Raw genomic sequence first — 13,126 nt, 5'->3', positions numbered from 1 at the left:
GGGGTCAAATACATCCCTAATCGTGGCCCCTTGGACAAATGGAGGGCTCTGCACTCATGAGAACCTCGGCACTGCCCCCTCCCGACTCATGCCCACCAATAAAACCTACTTCCTGTCAAAAAAAAAAAAAAAAAAAAAAGAATTGTTTGCAAGGGCTGGAGAATGGGCAGGAAATAGATGACTGCAACCACAGCCACAGAATGTGCCACAGAACTGGTCCCTGTGGGAAGTTCACCGGGGCTGAACGGTAGACCTGACTCATCCTTGGCCCCCTGATGCTAGAGGCTCTTGCATTCTGCTGGTGCTGCTTTCACGGCTCAACCTGTTCCTTCTTTTTTTTTTTTTTTTTAAATATTTTATTTTATTTATTAGAGAGAACGAGAGAGAGAGAGAGAGAGAGAGAGCATGAGAGGGGGGAGGTTCAGAGGGAGAAGCAGAGCAGGGAGCCTGATATGGGACTCGATCCTGGGACTCCAGGATCATGACTTGAGCCGAAGGCAGTCGCTTAACCGACTGAGCCACCAGGCGCCCCATCATCCTGTTCCTTCTGAAATCAGATTCACTAGTGTCCCTGCATCTGAGCATCACTAGCTTCCACTTCAGCATCCAGGGCAGGGAGTTCTGACTGGTCAAGCCTAGGTCATGTGCCAGTTCCTTGCCTGCAAAGGAGGCTGGGCAAGCCAGCGTCAGGTGCTTCTGGGCTCTGTAGTGGAAAGAGGGCTATTCCTCCCACCGTGTCTCATAAGATAGGAAATTTCTCAAACCTAGAAGGGGATTTAGATTCTGGGCAGCCCCCCAAAACCAAAGCCAAATGGTCACTGCACTCAGTGTCCCTGTTCTTCACAACTGAATGAATATAAACAGTCTGTTTTGAGTCAGATATCCTTCCCTAGACCAATGGCCTATGACCAGTGAAGCAAGAAGCCTTTATACAGAGAGCTGCACTTTCCAGAACTCTGGTTGAGTATATTCTTCTCTAAGAAGCAGGGGTGTGTGTGAAATCATGACTGGGAAATCATGGCTACCTCTATTTCTGATAACGGCTTGTGATTAATATCCTGAGGTGACTTGTAATATTGCTAATTGTCCATCAGTTGCATTAATATGTTCGTATGGTTTTTAGCTTCCCTAGAATAGAAATGGTTACTTTGGGGCATTTGGTAGCCTCAAGGACCCAGATCTCTTCTAGAAAGTCCAATTTCTTTTCCTGCTTACATAATGGACATATTCAAGCCTACTCCTTGGCTGGAAATTTGGAATTGTAGCTTCTAATATTCACCAGATTGTGTCTAATGAAACAACCCTTTGGGACTTTGATGAGGGTCTGACAGGTATTATCTTTGAAAACACCTGCCTGTGTATCTCTCAGAGATAGGTTTAGTGTGAAAATGGAAAAATGCTTTGGGAAGATAAAATGCCACTAAATAATAGTTTATTACGATTACTTTTGTTCACTCGAAAAATACATATTGAGTGATTTTGTATGCTAGGCACTGTGTCAGACTTTATTAAAGTTAATTTTTCTTAAATGGGAAGAGGACCCAAATAGATACTTTTCCAAAGAAAACATAGAGATGGCCAACAGACACATGAAAAGATGCTTAACATCACTAATTATCATGGAGATGCAAATCAAAACCACAATGGGATAGCACCTTATACCTGTCAGAATGGCTAAAATAAAAAAGACAAGAAATAACACATATTGGTGAGGATGTAGACAAAAAGGAACCCTTGGGCCCTGCCAGTGGCAATATAAACTGATATGGCCACTGTGGAAAATAGTATGGAGGTTGCTCAAAAAATTAAAAATAGAAATACCATGTGATTCAATAATTCTACCACTGGGGATTTACCCAAAGAAAACAAAAATGCTAATCCAAAAAGATACATGCACTCCTATGTTTACTACAGCATTATTTATAACAGCCAAGGTATGGAAGCAAACTAAGTGTCCACTGATAGATGAATGGGCTAAGGATGATGTGGACACACATGTGCGTGCACTCACATGTGCGCGCGCACACACACACGGAGGAATATTATGCAGCCATAAAAAGGATGAGGTAATGCCATTTGTGACAACATGGATGGACCTACAGGGTATTATGCTAAGTGAAATAAGTCAGAGTGAGAAAGACAAATACCATATGATTTCACGCATATATAGAGTCTAAAAAAACCAGTGAATAAACAGACAAAAAGCAGAATCAGACCTATAAATACAGAGAACAATTGATAGTTGCCAGAGGGGAGGGAGTCGGGGATGAGCAAAATGGGTGACGGGGAGTGGGAGATACAGCCTTCTGGCTATGGAATGAATAAACCATGGGAATAAAAGGCACAGCATAGGGAATATAGTAAAAGATATTGTAATAATGTTGCATTGTGACAGATGGTAGTTATACTTGTGGTGAGCATATTATAATGTATAGAGAAGTTGAATCACTATGTTGTACACCTGAAACTAATGTAACAGTGTGTGTCAACTCTACTAAAATTAAAAACAAATTAAAGTAGGCTTTCTTAGCAATGCTCATGGTAAATTGAAATAAAAGAAATCTCTTTCAACTGTTGCCAAATAAATAACCAGTAAGAGCCATACATAGCTGTGCATGGTAAAAGCTATATATAGCTTTTCATCTCTATATTTTAATAATTTGGATATTTGGGATTCAGATGTGGGGAGACTGGATATCTAGCTCAATATTACAGTCCCTCCTCAAGAGAGTTAAAAAATTTTTTTCATTTAATAAAGAATTCTGAAACTTTTCTGGAATCTTTGTGTGGGGGCCTGAATTTTAAGAAGTACAACTGGGTATTTGTTTCGAATGAGGTAAATGGTGCCAGGAGCAACAATTATCATTAATATTTACTGTTATTTGAGCTTTACGGGAGAAAAAAAGAAAGCTCATGGAAAATACCAAAGTTGATAAATAATAAAAGAGTCTATAGGAAGCAAAACACAACCAAGAATGAATATTACATGAAAACTCCAGCATATTGAGAGGGCAAGAGTAGTAGAAAGAGTTCCTCAATTATATACAGTCAGATTTTAAAAGAATGAGGCTGTTATATTAAATTTGGTAAAAAGATTTGGGCTTTGGAAAGAAAATGTGGATATTGAAACATGGGCAAATATTAAAAGAATATCAGTGATTTACTCCATTGTCAACTTATTTTACTAATCCACCTTATGATCCACATCCATGTCTAATCTCTTGTTTTGAAGGTCTGTCGTGTCCCATAAAGCTGTTGTAGTTGTATTTCCAAAGTAATGACACAATTATGTCGAAAACAGAGTGGTGGGGCACCTGGGTGGCTCAGTCGGTTAAGTGTCGCCTTTGGCTCAGGTCATGATCTCAGGGTCCTGGGATCGAGCCCTGCATTAGGCTCTCTGATCAGTGGGGAGTCTGCTTCTGCCTCTCCCTCTCCCTCTGTGCTCGCTCTCTCTCTCAAATAAATAAATAAAATCTTAAAAACACACACACAGAGTGGTGGAGCAGTTCTTTTGACAACATGGTTGTATGTGAGATGTAGCAAAATAAACTGTGTTCTTTGATAGCATTTTAAAAAAGAAATATGATGACATGTGAAATAGTAATCTGTCTACCCAGTAAGATTAAGACAAATCACTATAGAATAATCTCCTTAGATTTTAAGGGGACTGAGTTTTCTTTCAAGGGGCAAATACACACAGAGCAGCAGGCCTGACTTAGACCCATATGCTATGGAGTAGTCCAAGGGAATAAGACTCGGTGTACCCACTCCACTCCTATTCAACAAAAATATGGGTGGATAAAACCCTCCTTATGTTAAAGATGAAAAGCAAGCAAACTTACTATCCAACTGCATTCTCTAAAGTAAGAGGAGGCCAACTTTCTATAAAGGGCCAGATAGTGAATATTTTTGGCTTCGTGAGTACTACAGTCTCTTGTCACAATTACTCAACTCTGCTCACAAAAGCATCCACAGGCAATATGTAAGAGAGTAAGTGAAACTGTGTTCCTGTAAAATTTTATTTATGGGCACTGTAATTTGAATTTCACATAACATCACGTGTCATGAAATATTCTTCTTCTTTTGATTTTTTTTCCCCCAGCCATTAAAAAATGTAAAAACCATTCCCAGGTTTGTGGGCCATGTAGAAACAGGTGGTGGGCCAAATTTGGCCTGTGGGCTATAATTTACCAGCCCTGCTTTAAAATGTACTAGCGTTCTCCTTTTCTCAAAGCTTCCCAACCCAATAGGATTAAATGCATTTTCAGGAGGCACAGCACATTTCCTATTGTGTCACAACTTTGTTTTAAAATATTGTGGTCTCGCCTTTCACGGCCCCTTCCCCATCCAGGTGCTGATAGCTTCCAATTAATAACGTCAAGAATGTGGAATGTAGGTAAGACTGGTCAGGATTTATAGATTTGGTATTTAACTACTCTCTTCCACATTATTTAATTCATCTTTTCTTTCCCCAATTTCGTGGCATAATTCCTAATCCCCTGCCCTTCATTTTTCCCTTCAAATCTAATTTGTATGTGACATATATAATCTTCTTTAGAAAAGATATTTGCTGTGACTCAAACAATCCCTCCATTCGCTCTTGGTTTCTTACTCTTGAAATGAGAGAACACACATCTTAGTCCAGATGAATAAGAGAAAAAAAAAGTAAATGGAGTTGAACATCAGCCAAAATACAGGCTTTGCATAAGATGCCCGACTAATTTCCCTCAGCTTTGTCCGCTCTTTTAATTTTCTGCCAGTTGCTTATTTTCTCCCAAATCTTACATATCCTCTGCATGCAAAAGCAATACCAGTGAAAGCTGGTATTTGAGCCAGAGAAGCAGGGAGAACTCAGCCATTCTTACTATTATAATGAAAAAGCATTTCTTAATTCAGTTTAACCAAGAATAAGGGTGTGAACATGTGTTTTTCCATAGACAGTACCATGCAGGATGGGGGATGCTAAAAGCCCATATGGTAGATACCCGCAGGGAACTTGCACTTAAGGAATGTACTTAATATATTTAAATACAAATACAGAAGAAGAAATATGCCAACCCAAGCTGGCCAAGAGGGTAGCAGCATTGGAAAACAAAAACATTCTGTCGGGCTTCTTTACCTTCCTTCTTCCGGTGCTGCGCCTTTGAGGAAGTTTTAGTCCCTCTCATGTTCTTCTTAGGCTCTTGGGTTGCAGAAGCATTTCTCACACATGCTCTCTGTTGTAATTCCATCTGTATGTCATGACGGCTTGGTGTTCCACCTTGTTGAGTGCATGTTAGATCACAGCACAGAAGATTTCTGCTAGCCCGAGTTCGCCTCCTGGACAGTGCCCCACACCTGAGGGTTCTTGGCTGTTTATTCTCTGTTGTTTCTAGATGGGCACCCTGAATGTTCCTCGTCGGGAGGAAAATATCTTTTGCCCATTTTTGTTACTCGCTGTTGCAATGCACTACCATTTCCTGCCAAGTTTCTCATCAAATAGAGAACAGAGCTGTCACATTTTAATTTCATGTTAATTGCAGTTCCGTTCCCCACCTCCAGACTCAGGAACTCATCCTTAAAGACTGCTGTGAATAATTTGAGGGTCAGACACCAAAATATAGTCATCTCTTCCCTAAGAACCTGATAATCTTGAACCAAACGTATGCACCTCAATTCTCTCTTCTCTTAGCATGAACGTCTTCCCCTAAGCTTTCTCAGCCACTCAGTCATCTAGATCCCAGGCCGGGCAAATCCCATAAGCCCTACTGGGGTTATGCTCCAGAGCCACACACACCTTAGATTTCCATTCTGGGGTCTCCACAAACAAACATAATTAATAGCCAGAGTAAGTCACACAAACAAAGTTGTAGATAAGTGTTTGGAGAGAGTAAAGATTATGTTTGAGCTAGAGTTGTCAGAGGAAGTGTCTATTAGGAACTAAAATTTAAGCTAGATTTTGAAAGAACAAAAATTTAGGCGAAGAAATCAGTGGGAAAGGTGTTCCTTATATGTTGCTGGTCAGTGCTTTTTGGGGCCACATGTCATAGTCCGTATGTTGCCCTGTAGCATGTTTCGGTTATATCCGCACAAGATAGGAGCGGATTTGTGGGCAAGAAATGCTTTCTGGAAGAGATGGGATTTCAGAAGTTTCTGATCACTTCCCTGAAGGCGTAAGAGGCTCTGACCAATATTAATTCATAAGATTTGTAGGATAAAGTTTCTTGGAATACCACCAAGATGAAACCCTGGGTAAAATAGCTTATTTTTATTTTTATTTTTTTGCATTTGCTTTAACAGCTTTTCCTTTGAAGAGGGTTTTTTTTTTTTAATTTCTAAGAGGTTGATTTTTGACTGAAAAGGAACATTTGTTCCTGTGGTAAACCACTGAAAATGACCAAAAAAAATAGCATAGCTAGTTGAATTCTCTGGTTATGGTTTTCATGGTTGTGTTTGTGTTGAGCCAAAGACAGTGACGGGAGAATGATTAAATGTGGCACAGGAGAACTACTAGGATTGAAAACCATGAGTTGATTGTGAAGTTGTAATAGCTCTTAAGAGTGCCTGACTCAAATTCTTCTTTCTCTTTATGGATTATTGTCATTTAATGGTGGAGGGTACTCATCACACACAGTTTCTAGGGCTGATGGACCCAGTCATGGTAGATGGTGTCTTCTATGATCTTTGTATTGTTCTCCCTTTTCCCTCTACACCAGCATTTTCACCACAAATGAGGTCAAGGACAAGGAATATTTGTTATCAAATCCTTCAAAAGTTCAATCATGGATAAAATTAAGGGGAGGTTTGAAATAAAATCTGGCCATAGGTCTATGGATTTCTGTTGTTCAAGTCATCCAAGAGAAGCAGTGGAGAATGGTCGAAAAACTCAAAAGGTTTAGAGTCACAGTGCTGGTTTTGTAAGCCCACCTTGGCCACTTAGTGACTATAGAGCTGAGTCAAATATTTCTGGAGGGCAGGGACTTTGTTTTTTTCTTTCTTATAGACACTAAACACCTAGAACGATGTCCAGCACATAGTAGGTGCTTAGTTAATATTTGTTAAAATATGAATTAATGAATTTTAAGGTGAAAGTGACTTATGCATAGGTGGTGCCTATATTAGTCAAGTTCTCCAGAGAGAGTGAAAAAGATTTATTTTAAGGAATTGGCTAATATGATTATGGAGGTCAGCAATTACCAAATTTGCAGTGTAGGCCAGCAGGCTGGAGACTCAGGAAATAGCCAATATTGCAGTTCAAATCTGAAGGCTGTAAGCTGGCAGAATTCCCTTTGGCTCAGGGGAGGTCAGTCTTTTACTCCATTTGGGGCCTTCAACTGATTGGATGAGGCCCACCCACAGTTTGGAAGGCAATCAGCTTTGCTCAAAGTCCATTGACTTAAATGTTAAATCTCATCCAAAAATACCCTCACAGAAACATTTAGAATAATATTTGACCAAATATCTAGGACTGTGGCTCATCCAAGTTGACAAAATTAACCTTCTTAGTGTCTAACACATGTGGATTCACACATTCATCTTATCCCTACTAGGCAGTGGATTATAGACACATCGTTTATTATCAGAGTATAAACCCAGACTCAGTTTGTCATCAGTAATCAATTTTTTTGTAGAAGAAGATAGAGAAACAAAAATAAAGCATTACTTTATTGATGTATGAATGTCTTGTTTCTTACAGGTTTTTTTTTTCCTCAGCAGTGAAAATGTACACTTGGACTATATTTGGGGGCTTTGCTTGCTCTCTTGCCATAAGTAAATTTCTTTCTTCTATCATCTCTGGAGCCACCTTCATCTTCTTCTTTTTTTTTTTTTTTTTAAGATTTTATTTATTTATTCATGAGAGAGAGAAAGAGGCATGGAGAAGCAGGCTCCCCGCTGAGCAGGGAGCCTGACGCGGGACTTGATCCCAGGACCCTGGGATCATGACCTGAGCCGAAGGCAGACGCTTAACATCTGAGCCACTCAGGCGCCCCCACCTTCATCTTCTTAATACTTTCTATTTTTAATAGGGTACTAATCATGGAAGATATGATCATTGGCACTGCTGGAGTTGGAAATGCAAGCTTGCTTCTTGTGTTGCCATTTATGTTCCCTTTAGTTTCTTTTGGCTGCAAGAAGCAGAGGCCTACTTGCATTTATTCACGGGAAAGCATATTATAAGGTTTCAGGAAGATGTCATAGGAATCTAAGGACTCGTGGCTGCAGCCTATTTGCAGGGGAACTGGAAAATGTTAAAGAATAGAAGTTATTCTCTCAATTTCTCAAGCATTACCTGGCACTTTAGTTTCCTAGGGATGCTGTAACAAAGTTCTACAAATATAGTGGCTTTAAAAAAAACCAGGGTTTTATCTTCTTAAATTCTGGAGACTAGAAGTCTGAAATCAAAGTGTTGGCACAGCCCTTCTTCCTCTGAAGGATTTAGGGGAGGATCTTTTTTTTTTTCCTCCTGTCTCTAGCCTCTGGTGGCGAACTTTGGTGTTCCTTGGCTTGTAACAGCAGAGCCCCAATCCCTGCCTCTGCCTTCATATGGCCTTCTTCTCTATGTATCCAACTTTACCTCTTTTTATTTTAAAAGATTTTATTTGTTTATTTGAGAGAGAGCGAGAGAGAGCACAAGCAGGGTGAGGGGCAGAGGGAGAAGTGGACTTTACCTCTTCTTATAAGAACACCAGGTGTTGGATTAGGACTCATCCTACTCCAGTATGATTTCACCTTAACTTGATTACTTCTATAAAGGCCCTATTTCCAAATAAGGTCACATTTGGAGGTACTAGAGGTGAGGATTTGATCATATCTTGTGGGGGGATACCATTTAACCTACAACATTTGATATCTCATCCTTCTTCAGAGTGGGTCTTATATACACTCCGTGAATGAGTAGCCCCTAAAACCATACTAACCAGCAAGATATATATATATATATATATATATATATATTTTAAAGATTTTATTTATTTGAGAGAGAGAAAGAGTGGTGAGTGAGGGGAGGAGCATAAGGGGAGGGAGAGGGACAAGCAGGCTCCGTGCTGAGCATGGAGCCCAAAGTGGGGACCCCAAGATCATGACCTGAGCTGAAAACCAAGAGTTGGACACTCAACTGACCAAGCCATCTATGTGCCCCAACCAGCAAGATATTTTTTTTTTAGAAATAGACAAGATCATTCTAAAATTTATATGGAAAGACAAAGGAACTAGAATAGCAAAAAAAATTTTGAAAGATAAGAAGAAAGTGGGGATAATCATTCTATTTTATGTCAAGACCTCTTGTAAAACTATGGTAATCAAGATTGTGAGGCATGGGCAGAGGCATAGAGTCATAGAGCAATGGAAAGAAACAGAGGGCCCAGAAATATACCCAAATAAGTATGCCCAACTGATTTTTGACAAGTGTGCAGAAGCAATTCAATGGAGAAATGATAATCTTTTAAACAAATGGTGTTAAAACAATTAGATGTCGGGGCGCCTGGGTGGCTCAGTCATTAAACGTCTGCCTTCGGCTCAGGTCATGATTCCAGGTCCTGGGATTAAGCCCCGCATCCGGCTCCCTGCTCCGTGGGAAGCCTGCTTCTCCCTCCCCCACTCCCCCTGCTTGTGTTCCCTCTCACGCTGTCTCTCTCTCTCTCTCTGTCTATTAAATAAATAAATAAAATCTTTAAAAAAAAAAAAAGAAAGAAAAAGATCTCATGAACAGGCAACATAAACTAATAGTCTTCATCTTTGCTGAGGTGCTGCTGCTAGCTGTGGGCTTTCCAGAGTGTTGGGGGTCATTCTGAGTCCCGAGGAACACAAATAGCACCCGAAGTCACTCTCGGTGAAAAATGAGCAAAAATCAAGGTATAAGAAGAGCTCATTTTCCTGAAGTTTGAATCGTGTTCATCTTTTCACCTGAAGCTGTTTTGCCCATAACTTATTTCATTCTGAGGTGGCTCAGCATTTCAACCTCTCAGAGCATCACTTTGCATTCCGTATGGTTCACTGAGCAGGTATTTTTTAATGTAAAGAAGGAACTAGTAGAAGATTCTCTGCTACAGAGGTTTGCTCACAAGTATCCTGCATCTGAAGATATTCTGAAGCCCCTGGATGTGTTCACTGTCCTTAAAAATCACCAGCACAACTACCACCTGCTTGTTAGAGTCCTTCAATTCTATCTGCCCTCCCCAAGCACAGTTTCAACCACCTATACGTATAGTCCTATAGAATCAAGAATGTGGTGTGGTGGCTTCTAATAATAAAATGCAAATAGGCAATTATAGAAGAGCTAGGTTCCAATGCAAAAATTATATCTTTTTTTTTTTTTTAAGATTTTATTTATTTATTTGAGAGAGAGAGAGAGAGCACATGAGAGGGGGGAGGGTCAGAGGGAGAAGCAGACTCCCCGCTGAGCAGGGAGCCCAATGTGGGACTCGATCCCGGGACTCCAGGATCATGACCTGAGCCGAAGGCAGTCGCCCAACCAACTGAGCCACCCAGGCGCCCACAAAAATTATATCTTAATGCATTGAATGCTGCTATAACTTTTGGGGCAAAGCATCATTTTTTTTTAAGGCTGCCTTTCCTGGGCGATGGGGTTTCCAAACAAGCTACTTTACAAAAGGAAATTATTTAAAAACCAGCAGAAGTTTAAGGACTCTGTAATAGGAAGGAAAAATTGAGGAAAGTTTGTAAATGTGGCCCCTGCATGTGTAATGCGATATTCTGGCTTGTAATTAGAATTCCCCAGGAACAGAAGCACACAGGTTGGACAGCTGAGAAAATGAACGGGAGGGATTATGGGCAGATGAATGGTCCACAGAAATGTTTCAGAAAGCAGTACATTGATGTGCAGTCCCAGACTCCCCAAGAAAACTCCCAGACAGAATTTTTGAAGAGGAGATAAATGTCCCTCCATATATTTTTAGATAAATGATACGAAGAAAACAAAATCTTTTTCCTTTTTTCCTTCAAATCGGTGTGAAACCTGCTCAATTGAAACTACTGGTCTAGAAAATAAAGGAATTAGAGTTGACACTGAGATGTAATTTTTCCATACAGCTCTTTGGAATTCAAAATCGACACAGTGGAATGTCAGCCATTGTTTATAACCGGATATGGCTGTGATGGTCCATAAATAATAAATGCTCGCTTTGTCTTCTATCCAAGAGCCTGGGATGCTGGGATGACCTTAAAAACATTGCCTCTTTCTCCCTGGCAGTGATTTGAGGACTTTTCTGACCAATCAAGGTGGAAATCAGCATTCCTCCCGTGAAGCACTATGTTCATGCCATTGGCTACAAGAAAGCAAGCTAGATTGGTTGTGTTCTGATTTCTTTGGAGGTTTCACTAACATTCTCATATGGGAATAAGATCAAGTAAGTAGGGATACTATTTACCAGCTATATTATTCCTATACCTCAGAGTATGTAATCGTGTATAAGTATCAGCCAGGCTCCAAATAGAAAGTACTCTGAGTTGGAAACAGAGGAGATTTAGTGCCAGGTTGGGAAGGGGTCTAACTTTAGGTGGCTTAAGTGCCATTTATAATGAGGAGGGGACATCTGCTCTGGGGCCATCTTTTGACCCCCGGCTCCTACTGCAGCGAATGCAGCTTGCCCTGCCTGTCCATGGGCATCTTGTCTGGCACCTGCCAGTTTACGGGGCATCGGCTGGCACCTTTGATGATGTCTAGGTCCTGCCATGCCTGTGATTTGAGGGTCTTACATTTTGCATCTCTCTTATCTCAAACTTGGGTCTCTTCTGGTTCACATCTTGGCCTTCAGAAAGCCCGAGAAACTTCAGCTGCTTTCTCTGTACTGCCTGAGAGTATATAGGTCCTTCAGGCTCCCATGGGTCCACCTGTAAGTTCTATTTTGATCACCTAAGCACCATGTCCCCAAACTGCCAGGCTCCCTTGAGGCAGCTTACACTCTTTCCAGGATATTCCCTGGAAAGGCAGACTCAGCTGACTTTCCCTGTTATTTTGCCAAGCCTCCTTGGGGGTCCTATTATTCTACTTTCTGCAACCAAGGCCCGGAGAAATAGGGTGTTGGAAACTGTCTCAGTGACCCACGTAACATGTTAAACCTGTTCTTGCATCCTCCAAATCCTTCCCTTACTTCTCGACTTTATGACTTAATTTTGTAAACTCTCTGAGCTCAGTCCTCTAAACTTGGGCTTCCTTGAAGTTCAAAATATAACCCTCTTTCACCTTAATGCCTAGATCTGACTAATCTTAATGCACTTTGGCTTTTAGAGGATTATTTTTCCTCTGGGTATAAAACAATGTTTTATTTGAAACTCAAAACCTCACAATGACTTCTTTGTTATAGGAGGTATCTGCCCTCCTTTTATCCAGGAAACTTAGCTGTGTGTTCAGGGCTCAACTTTACTTACTGGTGGAAAGTACTACAAGTTCAAACAAGAGAGGTGGGCGAGGAAATTTAATATCAAAAAAATTCTCCTACTACATTTGTAGTTATAACTTATATTGCATTTGTGCAAGAAATTTATATAAATCTTTACAGTTTTCAAAATGCTTTCATGTATGTCATCTTGAAGCAGTATAGAATAAAGGTTAAAAACCCAAACCTTGGGGGCGCCTGGGTGGCTCATTTGGTTAAGCAACTGCCTTCGGCTCAGGTCATGATCCTGGAGTTCCGGGATCGAGTCCCACATCGGGCTCCCTGCTCAGCGGGGAGTCTGCTTCTCCCTCTGACCCTCCTCCCTCTCATGCTCTCTGTCTCTCATTCTCTGTCTCGCAAATAAATAAAATCTTAAAAAAAAAAAAAACAAAAAAACCCAAACCTTGGACCTGGGCTTTGATTATGGTTCAGCCACTCCAGAGCAATATGTTGTTGGATGAGCTAATTTAATTTTCTTCATCTGTAAAATAAAGACAAAGAGCATAGTAGTAACAGTATCATCGTAAGGCTTTCAGCATTAAATAAGACTTCATCTGTGTAAAGAACTTAGCATGAAGCCTGATACACATTATTTATAGTTGGCGTGACTTCTATTTCAAGCAATTGGGGAGTATAAATAAGGACCACATTATGGTTCTTTTTTTTTTTTTTTAAAGATTTTATTTATTTATCTGAGAGAGAGAGACACAGCGAGAAAGGGAACACAAGCAGGGGGAGTGGGAGAGGGAGAA

At 40.5% G+C, this 13,126-nt stretch overlaps 1 long non-coding RNA gene across 1 annotated transcript in view; it reads left to right on the top strand.

Moving 5' to 3' along the window:
• Nucleotides 1-12,570: 12,570 nt before the first annotated feature.
• Nucleotides 12,571-13,126, top strand: part of LOC145716988 (uncharacterized) — a 156,530-nt gene continuing 155,974 nt past the window's right edge. Inside the window, exon 1 of the long non-coding RNA XR_014139943.1 lies at nt 12,571-13,111. This is a non-coding gene — a long non-coding RNA (uncharacterized LOC145716988). The remainder of the gene's footprint in view (nt 13,112-13,126) is intronic.

This window comes from Leptonychotes weddellii, chromosome 14 (genome assembly GCF_054177405.1).
Source record: "Leptonychotes weddellii isolate Sample4059 chromosome 14, ASM5417740v2, whole genome shotgun sequence".
Lineage (NCBI taxonomy): Eukaryota > Metazoa > Chordata > Mammalia > Carnivora > Phocidae > Leptonychotes > Leptonychotes weddellii.
The sequence above is the reverse complement of the archived record's forward strand: the minus strand, read 5'-3'. Positions and strand labels throughout refer to the sequence as shown.